The following is a 13,028-nucleotide window of genomic DNA, read 5'->3' as shown; positions in this document are numbered from 1 at the left end:
TTCCGCTTGTCTCCCCCCCCCCCGTTGCCACAATTGGCACCTTTTAGGGGGGAGCGGGTACCCGTTTTTGACAGGTACCCTGTCCTTACTTCCGTCGGACCTCGCCGCGGCGAGGTTCATCACAGGTTCAGCCCCCTCCTCCTCCCTCTGCTTTGTGGCCAATTACTGAGCACAGCATGCTATGCACATGCACAGTAGGGACTCGGCCGTGAAGCCGCAAGGCTTCACAGCCGGGTTCCCTTACCGGCAATGATGGCGGCATCACCCGTCAGAAACATCGGCTGTGGTGCTTACATCACTGGACTCCAGAACAGGTGTGTGTCCTAATATTAAAAGTCAGCAGCTACAGTATGTGTAGCTGCTGACTTTTAATTTTTGGAGGGGGAGGGGGAGCGGAACTCCGCTTTAAGTTACACATTGAGTATAACAAGCATGCTATTCTGCATTTACAGAGAGATTTTACTGTTGTAAGTTTAGTAACACTTTTGGTTTCCCTTTAATAACAGCAAAAAAAGAGTAAAGATGTGCATTATTAGAAGCAACTTGGGGTCCTTTTACACAGTCGGTTCAGATTTTTCTTACGCTCTGTGACTTTTTTTTTTTTTTTTTTTTTTTTTTAAATCGGACACAGATGCACTTTTGTAGGGTCCGTTCTGTATGTCCATTTTTCATCCATCCGTTTGCGGATGAAAAACGGACATAATGTATGTCTATGGGATTGCGGATGTCAGCGGATGACGTTTTTGTGTCCGTTCTGTTTTTTTAAACAGAAGAAAAATAGGGTTCTCTTCCGTTTCAAAAAACTGAAGTGAATGAATGGACGCAAAATGGATTTCAGTGGATGGTCATCTGCTGACATCCACAATCCTATAGACATACGTTATGTCCGTTTTTCATCCGCAAACGGATAGGATGAAAAACAGACATACGGAACGCCAGTGTGAAAGGACCCTATGTGATGCAAGCCTGGTGGGGTAAGGTTATGAATGATTACATCAACCTATGGACAGAATATTCAAAGCTATTGGTCCCATTTGGAAATTTTTAGGTAACAATTTATAGGCTGTGCATTTTCCCGTGTCCTTGAAAAACACAATGGTGAACAGGAAATCAACCACAAATTTCTATCAGATATCCTTCTGCGTCCCGATATCAACTGCAAACTGTACTCAGTCCAACTAGAGTAACACATTGGCAGGATCAGTGGGATTAATGAAGAATGCCTGTGTGCTGCCACTTTTAAATGAAGCCCAGTCCCAGTCATAGACCGCATTCCTAGGCAGCAGCACACAGCGCTGTACGGGGTTTACAGCTTCGGGAGGGAGCTAGAAATTCTGGTGTAGCAGTTCTTCCCCAGAGAATTAAGAAATCCCAAAACAAACCCAGGCAAGGAGATGAGAGGAGAAACTCCAGCGAGAAAGTCTAGCTACTGGTAGTTGTCCTGACGCCTTCTACTTTAATGGGATGTAAAAATCCAAAAGCACAGGCCTTGGGGGGGGGGGGGGGGGGGGGGGTTGAACAATACAAAGAGCCATTCAAATAGCACACCAGTGAAGTGACAGATGGAAAGCACGGATGGAGAGAGGGGTGAAACAACAGATATCACACGTGTAGCAACGAGAGGAAATACACACGCTTCTGGCATGTACCATGTATACAGGGCAGAGAGGGCGAAGGTAGCGTGCATGCAGAGTCTCAGTCACCACCACTGATCCACAGATAAGGGAACAAGGATGATCTTATATGGCAATAATCAGGAACAGGGGGATGCAAATACGATTCAGTTCACAAGTTCACTCAAATTCGTTTGATCTAATTGGTCTGATTGAATATTGAGAATACAAAGCAGTTAAAACCTTGTGGTGCAGGAGAGTAGTCCCCGCTCCCACCAATGCAACAGTTTAACAGTTCCAAATCACATGACAAGTCGCACTCTATTGTTGTCAGCAATGCAACTGTTCAGATCGGTGCGACACCAATTTAAAAAAAAAGGTTCTTACACTATTTATGGCGATTTCAGGTGAAACTTGCATGGAAGTCGAACAGATGACAGGCAAGTTACACCTAAATCGCACTGATCTGTGGCATTGAAATCATGCTACTTCAAGTGACGTAGCACATTTTCAAAGTCGCATTAAGTGTGAACCAGGGCTTCACACCACAAAAGGTACAACCCAGCAAACGCACTTCTTTGCGCATATTCCATGTGTCCCGTTAAGACCAGCCCAAACAGTTCAATGGGCTGCCCTATGCATTTGAAACGTGCAAAAAAAAGGTGTCTGCACCATTTTAAACACATTGCCACACCAAAACGCATGGTACTGCAGTACCATGCGCTTTCCTACGCACAAACATCTACATTAGCACAATGTGTGAGGGTCCCATTAAGAATGGCACAACTGCACATCTTTAAAAGAGAATACAGTCATGTACATAGTAAAACAGCCCCAAGCCCGAGCAATTGGCGTGGGTTGAGGAAAGACCTGGCAACCTACCTTGCTTTTGCTTAGAAAATTCTAAGAAAAAATGCATTCATGTATCTCAGACATAGAGAAATGGCCCAGAGAATCGCCAATAGTCAGATATGACTGAACAGATATGTACATACATACACCATTGAGCATTATGTTCCCTTTGCATTAAGGGAATTAGGCCTTCCGACAACATCCTCTGCCTACAGGTAACCACATCAACTAGCCAGTAGCCACGATTCACAAAACAGCTCGGACCCGGGCCCCTTCACAGCATAAGCATTTGGCTGTGCTGGGCAAAGCATAGACCACGCAATTTGCCTTGTGAATTTTTTGTGTTATTGTCCGCTGAAAAAAGTAGGACATTTTTTTCAGCTCAGCTTGTTGCGACGCAGTACACTGCATCACAACCCACTGCAGTAAATAACAAGAAATGAATTGTTCCTTTGTGACATTTCCATAAAGTTGAGAAAAAATAAACAATGCAATGCGTCATTTATGACAATTCAGCACCCAATAACGTGAAGGAGTCCTTACAGCCAGCAAAATCAGATTAGACAGCCTTAGCAGCTAGGATCTGATTCCTAACCTACAGTAAGAACAATGCCACTCAACGCAAGGAAAACCATCTACTGCATCAGTATTTCCTGAATCCAGTCCTCAACAAAGGACCCTTGAACCTCCTTTAGGGAAAGGGAGCCCTAAAAGAGAAGTATGGGGTGTGGTTCCCCCCCCCCCCCCAATTATACTTACCTTGGTGGATACAGTATCAGTCCGATGCTGCATCTGTCCCCCGGCGCCTCTGCACTGATAACCGAGCGATCGAACACCGCTGATCGCTCGGTTCCAACAGCTCCCCGAGAAGAGAGATGCTGACTGTCACCACTCTCTGCTCCCTCCTTGCTCATTGGAGCGCTGTGCTGTGGAGGGGCAGAGACTAACTCGGAAAAAACGGCTATTTGGTGTTTGTGAGCATTTTTGAGCCATAAGCATTTGCTAAGTTAAAAAAACGCAAATGCTTAAAATGTTGCAAAATGCTAAAAAAAAAAAAAAAAAAAAAAAAAAAACCACACAGCAACAGCATTCTACAGCTTAAGCTACCAGTATTTTTATAATGTCCAGTGTGCATGAGGCCTTAGGCAGAGAAAAAAAAAGGAGTACCTTTTTTTTTTTTTTTGAGCTGCAGTGTGCATAAGTCCAAAAACGGGAGTTTGATGGGTTTTTTTCTGCACGTAAGCTCATATGCCTGTAGACTACAGAAAAAGCCATAGTGTGCATGGACACATTGGTTAACATGGAGGGGAGTTTCCAGGCAAAAAAGTACGAGAGCGTAAAAAAGCCCGTAGGAGCCAGTTCTTTGAGATGCAGTGTGCATGAGCCCTAAGGGCTCTTTCACACGGGCGATCCGATCAGATCCGCCTGTCAGTTTTTTAGGCGGATCTGATCGGATCCTCCATGCAGCTCTATGGGGCAGCGGATGTCAGCGGAGACCTGTCCACTGACACCCGCTGCCATCCGTATACGATCCTGTCCGTGAAATCTGGACGGATGGAAACCCTATTTTTCCATCAGTTCAGGGATCGGATCGGATGAGAGCGGACAGACGGTCCGCTCTCATCTGATCCCCCATAGAGAGCAGCAGGAGCTGTGACAACTCCCTCTCCGCACTGCAAGCGGAGACAGAGCTGTCATCCGCCGGCTCAGCGGGGGATCGGCGGATCGCTCCCCGCTGAGCAGCACGGATCCGCCTACGGAGGCGGACCGTGTGAAAGAGCCCTAAGGCTTTTGTTACAGTGGCGATTCTGCTGCTGGTGATGTTACCAAGGTGCAGCAATCACTTTCCCCTAAAGCTACATTCACACCTGAGCGTAGCTGTTTTTTGCACGCAATTTTGGTGCGTTTTTATGCAATGTTTTTGAGCTTTGACTCTTATTAGCCAATAGAGAAAACTATCATCTGTTGCATCATTTGTTGCTAGGCATTTCAGCTTTTTTTTAGCTTTTCCATTAGCTTTTATTTGTTTTTTTATTATTATTATTATTCATTTATTTTCATTAAAGAGGTTGTAAACCCGATTTTTTTTTTTCCACCCTAAAAGAGAAACACATAATGAGCTAGTATGCATCGCATACTAGCTCATTATGAAATACTTACCTTAGAACGAGCCCCCGCCGTGCCACCCGCTTACCTCTATGACAGGCGACACGTTCAGGCGCCCTTCTTCCGGGATTGCGGCATCCGGCCATCTGATTGGCCGGAGCCGCGGCGACGTCGCGCACGCGCGTGGGAGCCGACGGTCACGGCACGAGGCTCTGAAGAAACGGCACCAGCGGCCGTTCCTTCAGAGCGCATGTGCCAGTGACGTCACTGGCTGCACGTAAGGTAAATATCTCCTAAACGGTACATGTTTAGGAGAGATTTACAGTACCTATAGGTAAGCCTTATCATAGGCCCACCTATAGGTACAAGTTACAGAGGAGGGTTTACTTCCTCTTTAAGGTAAGGGGTTAGAGTTAGGTTAGGTAAGGGTTATAGATTATTTATTAATTTTGTTAAGGTGTTAATACCACTACTACTACTAATAATAATACAATTAATAAATAAATGTAAAATAAAAATAATTATAAATAATTAATATTAAATACATTCAATAAATGAGTACTAAGTAATAATAAATAAATAACCACTAACAAACCTGTATTTATTTTACATGTATTTATTCATATATTACTATTTTATTTTTTAAATGTTTTAATTTGAGCAGAAAAAAGGTGCAAATAATGCATTTCATTTATTTGTATTGGAATAAAAAACGCTCCAAAACGCTCAAATCTGCCCGATTCGAGCTACAAAAAAAAAAAAGCTCCAGAACTTTGAGCTTCAGGCATTGAGGTGTGAATGGGGCCTAGCGGGTGATGCTCCCTTTGCATGATGGATCGACAATCTCACAGAGCATACAAAGCAGTCTCTTAGGCTCCATTGACATATGGGGTCTCGGCGCCTGAATGATTGCAAATCGCAGGACGCCCATGCAATTTCCGTGACTTGCAATGGCACTCCAAATGCAGCGCGATTTTGCCATGATTGTCACCCGACGAATCGCCGGAAAATCGCGCAAACAGAATAGTTGGAAGCCTGTCGCCCAAAAGAAGTCCTTGTACTTTTCTTGGGCCGACAGGTGTCCCGCAATTTTTTGCCCAATTTACCGCGATTCGTCAGGCAAAAATCCCAGCAAAATCACGGGAATCGCATGGGTGTCCCACGACTTGCAATGGTTTGGGATCGCAAGCAGAATCGCAGCAATTTTGCCCGCGATCCGAGATGCCTATATGTGAATAGAGCCTTAGGGCTCATTTACACTTGTTTCAAAAAGTGGCATTGGACATGCTTTACTAAAGCACTCTAAATGCCAATCTAAGCACCTGTCACTAAATAAAATGGTAAGCTTACAGTCCTGTTTACACGCTGTGTTTTACTTCTCTTAAAAAAATTATACCCCATGTCATTTTATTAGTGTTTTAATTTAAAGCCTCCATAGAAGGCTATTGCAAAGCTCGCTTACAGCACCTGCATCTTTTACCAATTACCCACTGGGCACGTAAACCCCCGTCCTAACCAGATAAATTTTCAGCTTTCAGTGCTTACATTTTGAATGAAAATTACTCAGTAATGCAACACTGTACCCATATGAAATTGACATCCTTTTTTTCACACAAACAGAGCTTTCTTTTGGTGGTATTTAATCATCATTGGTTTTATTTTTTGCGTTATAAAATGGAAAAAAAAAATTTTTGTAAAAAAAATGCATTTTTCTTTTCGGTTTTGCAAATTTAGTAATTTTTCTTCATAAATTTTGGTCAAAATTTATACTGCTACATATTTTTAGTAAAAATAACCCAAATAAAGTATACATTTTTTGGTATTTGTGAAGGTTATAGAGTCTGACCACATACAGAGGTCCAATATCCAAGTAGCACCTCCAGGTGTTCTAGGAACAAAAATTACACATCTAATTTCCTGACAATCTATCACACTTTTCCAGGATAATGGATACGCCCACAAATTGACCCCATTTTGGAAAGCAAACACCCCAACACAATCTAGGAGGCATAATGCATCTTTTGAACATGTCATTTTTTTTTTTTTAAATGTGGAAAGAAAATCAAAAAGCATTTTTTTTTTTTTTTTTTTTTTTTTTTTTTTACACAAAGTTGTCCATTTATAAGATATTTCTAACACATAGCATGTACATAGCAAAAATGACACCCCAAAATACATTCTGCTACTCCTCCTGAGTACGGGGATACCACATGTGACACTTTTACACAGCCTGGCCATATACAGAGGTCCAACATGCAGGGAGCACTGTCATTTCCTGACTTCACATTACAATATTGTGAGGCACGGATGAGCACTGAGGTGGCATGGATGTGGCACGGATAGGCATGGATGTGGCAGGGATGGGCATAATTGGGGTATGGAGGCGGCAGAGGATGGGTGCAGCTTTATTTTCTCTCCTGTACCGATCATTGTGTACAGTGTGCGAGGGGAGGAGAAAAATGAACCTGACATGCCTTGGTTTGTTGACAAGCGATCGCTCAATCATTGGACGGAGAGATCACGTGGTAAAGGGCCACTGTCATTGGCCCTTTACCACGATCCGTGATGCGCCGGGTCGCGAGCATGGACACTTCCGTGTGCACGCCCCAGGGGGCGTGCGGGAAGCGCGATTCTGGGAGGACGTCATAGAACGCCCTCCCGAAATTAGCCGACCACGCTGTAGCCGTCATGCAAGTTTAGCGGTCAGCAAGTGGTTAAGGGGCTTTTTTTTAGCTTTGTTTTGGAGGTATTGCAGGTATGAGATATAAACACTCACACAGGGCATCTGCCAAGCTTCCAAAAAGCATCACTGAAGAATCCCAGAAGCATCAAAAACACATAAAAAAGTATGTTGACGCGGTAGGCACTTTATGTGTGTTGAAGTAGAAGCAAGTGTAAATGAGCCCTTAGTAGAGCTGCACAAATAATCATAAAAAAAAAAAAAATTGCAATCTCGATTCACCCCCCCCCCCCCCCCCCTGATCTTAATTCAGCATTTCCTCGATTCATACAGTGCAGAGCTGTTCTCTGCTCACTCAGCTGTCAAAAAAAAGAGCCTCCAGCAAATGTTTATCAACATTTGTAAGCGCTGAGAGATAACTATAAACATGTTTTACAATGTATCATTTGGTTCTTTTTGTGCCGGGTGTCGGTTCACACTGGTGCGATGTGGGAACCCTGCAAATCCACTGCGGCATCGCACCCAACTCTCAAGCACTTCACATTGCCATATGCTAACTGCTGGGGGTGTCAATACAAAGTTAATGACACCCCCAGATTAGTTCGCATATATCAGTGTCAACTGGCAATTCGGACAGGAATCGGATCGCATAGGTGTGAACACTCATGCGATCAGATTTTGGTGCGGACCAAAAAAAAGGGTCCTACACGACTTCAGTCCGAATGCGATGCAAATTCAGCCATGCAATCTATAGTTGAGCATCACTGGAAAAGTAGCTCCAAAACATCTGGGGTGCCAAGGTTCACCATCACTGCCCTAGAGAATAAAACGGCAGTTGTTGCAATATTTTATGTCACATTGTATTTGTGCACTGGTCTTTCAAATGCAGTTTTTTTTTTTTGGGGGGGGGGGGCGGGGGGACGGACTAAACCGTAAAGTTAGACCAATTTTTTAGTATAATGTGAAAGATGATGTTACGCCGAAAATCGTGATCTTTATTCTAAGCAAAAAAATTGTGATTCTCATTTTATCCAGAATAGTGCAGCTCTAATCCTTATGGTGGTGAGCTGTCCCAGCAACACAATGACTGGGGTGACATCATGGCCTCATTCTGATAAAATACAGGTTATTTTCCGATGATAAAAACATTGTCAATACAAACGATCATTAAACACAAGGGGTGCTAGACTAGTTAAGAACCCAAACTGTCAAAAGACAGCCGGAAACAATAAGACCCATTACCCCACAATCGTACAACAATCAAATGTGTCGTCTTATTGCTCTTCTTACGATTTCAGAAAATAATTGAATTCTTCTTTAAAAGAAAAACAAAAAAAGCCTCCCATCTACATTTAGCTTGTTTCTACTGGCAGCAGCAAAAAGCTTAATTTTTGGGTGTTTTTCCCAAAGTGCACCTCATGGCAATTAGCTGACCAGTTGCGGTACCCACGGAAGCGGCACTGTTGTGGTGTAATAAAACAGAAAAGAAAGCAAAGTGCGATATTGGCTTCCATTCACATTGGAGGGATTAATCGCTCATTTCCAGAAGCAGGACAATAAGATTTCCATTTTATTCAATGGGTGTGGTTACAGTGCTGCTTGTCCTGCTGAATAAGTACAGGAGATTTTTTTGGGTGGCATTGTGCAATTTTTGGACCTGTAGACTTTCATGGGCACGCACTACAAACTACTTTCAATTGGTCTAACCAAAAATCGCTTACACCTGAGAAGGCATGAAAGCCCCCATTCACACTTCAGGGCAGTCTTTCATTTTTTTTTTTTTTATTTGTTTGAGTGTTTTAGCCAATGGAAAACGAGTTACTAGGCAAGAAAATGTGCACAGAATGCGTGTTACGTGCGTTTCCACACTTTTTCCTGCACTACCATTGGAGTGTATTGGGGTCTAAAAGCTGCTCCGGAACTTTGGGTGACAATCTTGAAGTGACACTATGGTCAGATGTGAACGGACACCATGCAATATATAATGGGATAAGTGTTGAAGCTCTCCTGGTTAAAGTACAACTAAGGTTCTGCTGTTCCATATTGTGAGCAGGCCGGCTTTTTACTGCACAACAGACAGGCTGGCAGCGTTCCCGAGACTGCGTATGCGCAGCTCAGATTACTACGGCCACCCTGATCCCTGTGTGCTGGAGTGACTAACTTCTATGCATGCGCAAGGTGTGACGTCATCCCGCGACATCCTAAGAAAATGGCTGAAAACCATCAGAGGTGAAGATGCTGGTGCGGGACCCTGGGAAAGGTGAGTAATTAACCCTTTAATCCCGCTGTAAGCTTCAACTGGCTCAGGTGGGAATGGGCCATACCAAGTGTGTAAAAACACTTCAGGGCTCATTCACACCGCTTGTACGTTAAACGCTCCATTTTAGCACGCAGTCAGATGTGGGTTTCAGTGCAACACATTGTTAATTTTTTTTTAAACCAGAATTCCAGGTATGATATTTTTTCCATAGTTACATTGGTCCTGCTTGGCACAATGTAAGTATATATACTCCACACCTGTGGAATCTGGAGATCGCTGTAATAATCGGTTCTTCTATAGTGATCCTTGCTGTCTTCTGGGTCCTGTGCCCAATGGTTGCCTTGCTGCTCAATAAGCATAGGGGTTCACTTACTTGGCATGGATGCAATTCGGAGAACGCCTTGTATTTTTCTCAAAAGATGGAAAACATTCAATGATTGGATGAGGTGGTGACTTTGACGGAGATTGGGAAACACTGCTCCACCCAATCCAATCAGAAATCCCCTTCATTGAGAAAGATACAAGGTGCTTTCGAAATGGTGCTTGTGCCAAGCGACTGAACGCCTATGGCTGTAGCACCTTATTGGTTTTGACAAAGCACACAAGTCGTGTGAAACGCGTCACCTTTTGTCCCCTGCTGTAAGCCTTGTACCATCTGTGCTTACTTTATATTGTTTTTTCCTGAATAAACGTTTTTGAAATTGCATCTTACAGGAGTGCAGCCAATTCCTCATCCATGAACACCTATGGCTACAAAGCAGCAGAGAAGCCACTCTCAGCACAGGAAAACAGTGAGGGTCAATGTAGTAACGCTGACTACTACAGTGATTTCCAGTTCCAGCTGGTATGGTATATGAATACTTACATAAAAGGGATGCACCGATCTGATATTCAGATCGGATATGGGCGCCGATATGGCCATTTTAGATGGATCGGGGGATCGGTAACATTGACCGATCCGGTTTTTGCTTGGTAACGGCAAGCCATCCCTTAATTGGTGCAGTAGTAGTATGGGATGGGAGCCGCTACTTCCTGTATAGTCCCGGCTCACAGGCGGAGTGATATCAGATGCACTCCGCCTGTGAATGGAGGAGTCATACACATGAAGCAGAGGCTTTGCTCTGTACTGCAGCCGCTTGCTTTGTATGTAGCTCCGGATCGGTATCAGCGATTTCACAACGCCAGATATCGGTATCGGGTCCAAAAAAGTTGGATCGGTGCATCCCTAAAATAAACCCCGTGGGCGAAGCGAAACACGTCGGTGGAGTGGCCTGGATGGCATCTGGGCTGAGGCTTACTCCAGAAAGCGTTGGCATCTGGGACCTCCCCTTTTTCCCTGTTTTCTATTCATTTTAAAAAGGGACCGGCATTTTTGTTGCAATTTTGAAAACCCCACCAAAAACGCAGCATGCACCTTTTAAAACATACAAGCACAGTGGTTTGAAGGGTCCCATAGGATTTAAAGGGATGGCGTTTTTTTAGCGCGGTAAAAACGCATCAGTGTGAAAGCAGCCTTAAGCCGAGTTTTGGTGCGACACCTTTTTAGGCGCGCTCCCATTTACCTCTATTAGAATGGAAGGGCAGCAAAGTCTTGCATGCGGCATTTTTGATGCGCTTTCATGGAAATGCGTGTAGTAATAGAGGTCAATGGCAGCGCACCTTAAAACGCATGTAAATGTAGCAAAAACGCAGCGCACACAAGCGAACCTTTCTTTGTAGCCCTTCATTGATGTCTCTGAGCAGCATTGCGGTGTCCTGCGGTTCGGTAACACGCGGTGCCACCCACTGCGCTGCATAACACAGCATCACATCTTCACCCGTCTGCGCTGCACATCTCGCCAGCGTCGCAGTGTGAACAGGGAACATCATCAGCCATTTGCATCCTTACAGCAACTACAGAGAAAACGTCTAACTGTGTGAATACGTCTTCAATACGGCCAGCCTAAGAGTGACAACGCGGTGAGACCACCCGCGTTTATAAACCACTCAAGCCCCCAGTGACGCCTATCTGCAGTTTTGGCTTATTCATTACAATGGGGGCGATGTACGCACGCCAAAGAAGCGCTTGCATTTTTTTTCCCAAGTTGCGTCGCCCCAGAACGCTTAGTAACTAGCGCTTCTGGCGAATTTTGACGCACAATTTATTGCACGCGTTTTGGGGAGCCATACATAACGAAAGGTGGTAATAAAATGCATGCTCAATCATGCAGCGCTTAGCTCTGAGTGGGTGAGGCGCGTTAGCGAGCGTTGAATACAATAATCAGGTGGGCTGACCCCCATCTCCCCCACTACCTATGGGTACCCTGTATGAGCATCAATGGGTGTCAGCTCCCACCAGCAGACCACACACATGGACAGCAGTGCCATGCCATGCCAGTCCGGCTCAGCCAGCATCCAGTGTGGGTGGAGCAGTGACCGCATTCATCCTATGCAGCCCCCCTCTGGGCTCTATGCTTCCCCGGGCAGGCGGAGGGACACACCGTTGCGGAGGGATACGGGCGGGTCACACGCGGTACACAGCGCTACTTACAGCTCAAGGCTCAGCGCTGCTCCGATCCCCGGGTACCGCTCTGCTCGCTGCTTCTGCTTCTGCCGCTGCTCTCAGCCAAATGCTGCGCATGCGCGGAGTCTCCCCCCTCCTCCGTCCAGTGTGGAGGTGGTGCGAGACTGCGCGCAGGCGCAGTAGCGGAGGTGTGGCGAGCGGTGGACGGGGCTAGGGGGGGTGGCTGCGTCACGGGTTGCTAGGGGGATGTGATGCTGCAGGAAGCAGCTGTGCTGTCACTCCAATGGCACCCTGCCTTGTTTTGGAGACTGTTGGAGCAGCACACACACACACACCTAGTGCTGTCATGGTGGGAGGGTAAACACTACGAGTACACTACACATTTGTCATGTGGGTGTGCTGCAATGCTTCATCCACAGTACACAACGTTTTAAGGTGGACCTGTGTCTGTAATAGGACTCCCTCCCCTGCCTGTGTCCAATAAAAGACAATACAGAAAACCTTGGTTTGAGAGCGTTTTGCAAGACAATCAAAAATGTTTAGTAAATTTTGACTTGATAAACAAGCGATGTCTTGATATACAAATAGCGCATAGCTCCCAACTGTCCCTGACTTTGAGGGACTGTCCCTGATTTAGAACAAAGTCCCTCTTTCCTCCTCATTGTGGTCTATATAGTTATATATGTAGCACCCTCCTAGGTAGGTGCTAGGAAAAAGCATATATTGGCCCTGTCTGCTTATCAGGGGGGGCTGGATCTGTTTGCTGTACTGTCACATGCTTCCAGGTGTCTCCCCACTGTACCCAATGAGGGATCATGTTGGACAGTGGAGGAAACCTAGCCAATAGCACACCAGGGTTTATGACTATCCTAGTGGGCAGGGTTGCCACAGTGCACCCTGGGATTGGAAAGAAATCTGAGGGGAGCATGTGACAGAGCTTTTTTTGGTGGGAGCATCTGTCCCAGGAGGAGGTGACGGCTGTTTGTCTTCCTGCTGAAATGAGAAGGTGGTCCA

General features: G+C 45.2%; 1 protein-coding gene across 3 annotated transcripts in view; it reads right to left on the bottom strand.

The window, feature by feature from the left end:
- The window catches only part of CYRIA (CYFIP related Rac1 interactor A), a 155,047-nt gene extending 142,931 nt beyond the window's left edge, over positions 1–12,116 (bottom strand). Inside the window, exon 1 of one of the 3 annotated variants that reach the window (XM_082252233.1) lies at positions 12,042–12,116. The gene's annotated coding sequence lies outside the window, so the exon portion shown is untranslated. The remainder of the gene's footprint in view (positions 1–12,041) is intronic. The other 2 variants (XM_082252235.1, XM_082252234.1) reach the window with 2 other exon arrangements.
- Between the last annotated feature and the right edge of the window lie 912 nt (positions 12,117–13,028).

Source organism: Pelophylax lessonae (genome assembly GCF_965119305.1).
Source record: "Pelophylax lessonae genome assembly, chromosome: 3".
Taxonomy (NCBI): Eukaryota; Metazoa; Chordata; class Amphibia; order Anura; family Ranidae; genus Pelophylax; species Pelophylax lessonae.
Note: the sequence above shows the minus strand (reverse complement) of the source record. Positions and strands in the feature narration are given on the sequence as shown.